Source organism: Dromiciops gliroides, chromosome 2, assembly GCF_019393635.1.
Source record: "Dromiciops gliroides isolate mDroGli1 chromosome 2, mDroGli1.pri, whole genome shotgun sequence".
NCBI lineage: Eukaryota > Metazoa > Chordata > Mammalia > Microbiotheria > Microbiotheriidae > Dromiciops > Dromiciops gliroides.
This window is the reverse complement of record NC_057862.1, coordinates 174,836,571-174,840,530: the sequence shown is the minus strand read 5'-3', so window position 1 is coordinate 174,840,530 and position 3,960 is coordinate 174,836,571. Positions and strand designations below refer to the sequence as shown.

At 40.7% G+C, this 3,960-nt stretch overlaps 1 non-coding gene across 1 annotated transcript; it reads right to left on the bottom strand.

The window, feature by feature from the left end:
* Positions 1 to 439: 439 nt before the first annotated feature.
* LOC122744860 lies at positions 440 to 546 on the bottom strand. Its single transcript, XR_006355199.1, has one exon. It is a non-coding gene; the product is annotated as a U6 spliceosomal RNA (small nuclear RNA).
* Positions 547 to 3,960: the final 3,414 nt, after the last annotated feature.

Genomic DNA, 3,960 nt, shown 5'->3' with positions numbered 1-3,960 from the left:
CCATTCTTCAGGATATCCTGCCTTTCTGGATTAAAAACTGCTAAGGTCCAGTTTTATATACTTCTCTCTTTTTTTTTAAATCATAAAAGTATTTTATTTTCTAGTTACATGTAGAGATAGTTTTTGACATTTGTTTTTATAAGATTTCTAGTTTCAAATTTTTCTCCCTCCCTCCCCTTCCTCCCCCCTGAGTTCAAATCTGGCCTCAGACACTTAACACTTACTAGCTCTGTGACCCTAGGCAAGTCACTTAACCCCAATTGCCTCACTAAAAAAAAAAAGAAGAAGAAGAAGAAAGAGAGTGAGAGAGTGAGCTTCACCCCTTCTTCGTCCCACAAGTCTCCTGTGGAACCAGGAACATCCCATCCACACACGCACACAGCTCCAAGCTAATTGGCTGGTAGCTTTGATAGACAGTACCCATGTCACTTTTTTTTTTTTTAATATGGAACGCTTCCCGAATTTGCGTGTCATCCTTGTGCAAGGGCCATGCTAATCTTTTCTGTATCGTTCCAATTTTAGTATATGTGCTGCCGAAGCGAGCTCCCCACGTCACTTCTTGACACCAAGGAACTGATCACATGGCTTGCCCTTAGACACCTTCTCCTCATGGTGCAGCTTTCCTACAGTAACTCTCCAGCAGGTGACATTACTGCAATCATTACAGTTCACAGCTCCACCAACAATGCATTAGTGTTCCAATTTTTCCACAGCTTCTCCAACATTTATTATTTTCCTTTTTTGTCATATTAGCCAATCTGATAGGTGTGAGGGGGTACCTCAGGGTTGTTTTGATTTGCATTTCTCTAATATACTTCTTTCTTAATGGGCAGAGTCATTGATGAGCAAGGTAAAATATTCCTTAAAGTTTCAGTCTTGGTGTGAAGGGACCCATGAGTTTAGCAGAAGAAGCAACAATTGGGGCTAAGGATAGAGGTCTGAGTTTCTGGCAAGGATATAACTTAATAAAGGGCATGGCCATCCAGGGGGCCCAGGCTAGTATTATCTTAGATGTACCACTTCCATTTAACAATGGAAAAAAACCAGCAGTTTTTCAAAAGTAGTTTAGCAAGTGACCATTTTGGCATCTTATAAATCCAGCAATCTAACAGTTATTTAATCTGTCCCCACCTTGGTGCCTGCAAAGTTTCTACTCAGCTATCTCCTTATGGATAGAGACCTTCAGGAGCATAAGCCCCCAAAGGATTAGAAGGACCCAGGGTGAGAGAAAGCTTGTCAGAATACTTTAGATCTTCTAAGGCTATCACCTAATCTAGGTATCACTGGAAAGAGGCCAACTTTTAAGTGATGCAGTAAGTGGGGACCATCAAAACATGTTGGTGGGAAATAGGATTCTACAGGATCAAAAGAATCCAATAAACCTGGTTTTTTTAGGTTGTGGGGGTAGTGAGTATCAATACCCATATCTGGAATCATCTGGGTTGTCCTAATCCAATATATTACCAAAAATTTAACTGAATGGGTTGGACCCTGAATTTTCTTAGGGCTGTTCTCCTACCCTTTGTCCTCATATGATCCACCATGTGATTTAGAGCTTTTGCTACCATGGCCTTATCTGGCTTAGTCAACATTACACCATTATAGTGGTAGAAATCAATGACCTCTGGAAGTGGGGCATCTTTCAGAGATCTCTGCCTACTAAACTGTGGCAATATGAAGGAGAATTCAAGTAACTCTGAGGAAGGATGAAATTCCACTGAAATTCCCAGGGAAAAACAAACTGCCACTGAACAGTCTCAGCCATGGAAATAGTGAAGGTATTGTCAAGATTAATAGGTTTACATACTACTACTCACCTGGGGCCTGAACTACCTTGTCTGCATTGTTGGGAAAGTCAGGAAGGATTGCAGCCATCAGCATTGATAACCATATTCAGTTCCTGATAATATAGGGTAAGACTCAGTGATGTCAAATTCCAATAGAAACTGATCCCTGTGGGAGGTGTATTGACTTTAGAAAGCCACACATTAACATTATACTGTATTATATTTTTATTTTGTTAAACATTTCCCAATTAAATTTTAATCTCATTTGGGTGAACTAGAGAGTTTGTGCAGGGAGTATGACACCTCTGGTAAGTCACCAGGTGAGAGGTAGCCTTTTCAGACCAAAGGCTAGCTAAGTATGAAGTAGTCCTGCTGGGTATTGAGAATATCACTCTAAAATGCTGCACAGTCCTTAACCCAGCTACACTACTCCATAACCTACCACTCTTGGGGGAGCCATTGCATGACTGTACTTCTTTAGTTGATGTGGCTGAGAAACCCCGGGATGATCTTTTGGATACACCTTTAGAGAAGCCTGATCTTGTCCTCTATACAGATGGTTCTTCATTTATGAGAGAGGGGACCCGTTTCACTGGAGCTGCTGTAGTTTCTGATTATGACATTGTCTGGGCAGCTTCTTTTCCTTCCCATTTTAGTGTGCAGGTTGCTGAACTTGTGGCTCTTGCACAAGCCTGTAATATAGCCAAAGGGAAGAGTGCCACCATTTTTACTGACTCGAAATATGGTTTTGGCATATGCCACTCGATTGGCATGCTTTGGTTACAAAGAGGCTTTTTAACATCCTCAGGCAAGGTTATTGCTAATGGGGACCTTATTAAGGACCTCCTAGATGCCCTGAAACTGCCCTCTGCTCTAGCCATTGTACATTGCCCTGCCCACACAAGGAATAATGACCCTGTTTTAAAGGGGAATGCACGGGCTGATTCTGCAGCCAAGCTTGCAGCTTTAGAAGCTCCTGAACATATATTTAACCTCTCACCTTCTGAGGATATTCCTCCTAAACTAACTTAAGATGAGTCAGAAGTGGAAAAATGGAGATTAATCTAGTCTTACCACTCCAAGAAGATAAGAGAACTGAAAAAAGACTTCCAAAGACTTAATTATTTTTTACTGTTTCATCAAGTAACACCTGTTCCTAGAAGAAACAAAGTGGGGAATGTGATGACATAATGGGATTTCACAGATACTCAAAGACCCACCTGGAGATTAGTCTAGACTAATTGAATCAAGTGAGAGTGCCTACTTCAAGTTAACTAGATTGTAATCATACCTGGCTAGCCCTTAAGAAGGTATTGTTCTCAGAAGCTAGACTGTGAACTCAACTTGAGAACACCTTCAAAACCAATGGATTTGGAAGACACCAACCAATCAGCTTGAAGCAATGTGTAAGGACTGCCTCTGTTCCAGACCTATAAAAAGCTTCCACAATCAGCTTGCTGGGGGGTTCCTGATTAAAGCAGGCTCATGGAGGAGGACCTCAGGAATAACCCAACCAGGCTGGAACTCTAGGTGAGGTAGGACTTCTTTTTCTTAACTTTCTGAACTCCATGTGAATACCTGTATGCTTTTAATAAATGTTTAATGCCCAAAGACTGGTACTGAAGCTTTTTAATTTAAGGCGATCACACAATCTAGATTTTAAACATCACAACAGTAGATAACTAGCTTCAGAGTCAGGAAGATATGTATTCAAGTCCTACTTCAGGCACATACTGGTGGTGTGACCCTGGAAAAATTACCTGCGTTCTTAGTGCAACTCATGAAGATCAAGTTGCAAGAAGGTGCCAATCTTCAATGATATAAGTTTTTTGGTGGGAGCTTTCTCCATGAAGTTTCTTCCAATGAAATCATATATTCTTTCCTTATCTCTAAATTGCATGGTACAATCTGACTTTTTTAATAGCCATACATGGTTATTATAAGGGGAGTTTAATAATAAAAGCAATACTTATATAGCACCATGTGGGAGGCACTGTACTAAGTACTTTAGAATTATCATCCCCTTTGGTCGTCAACACTTCAAAGTAGATTCTATAATTTTCCCCATTTGACATATGAGGAAACTGAGGCAAACAGAGGTTTAGTGACTTGCCTAGGATCACACAGGTGGTAAATATCTGAGCTACCCAGCTTATATAGCAACATACTCCAG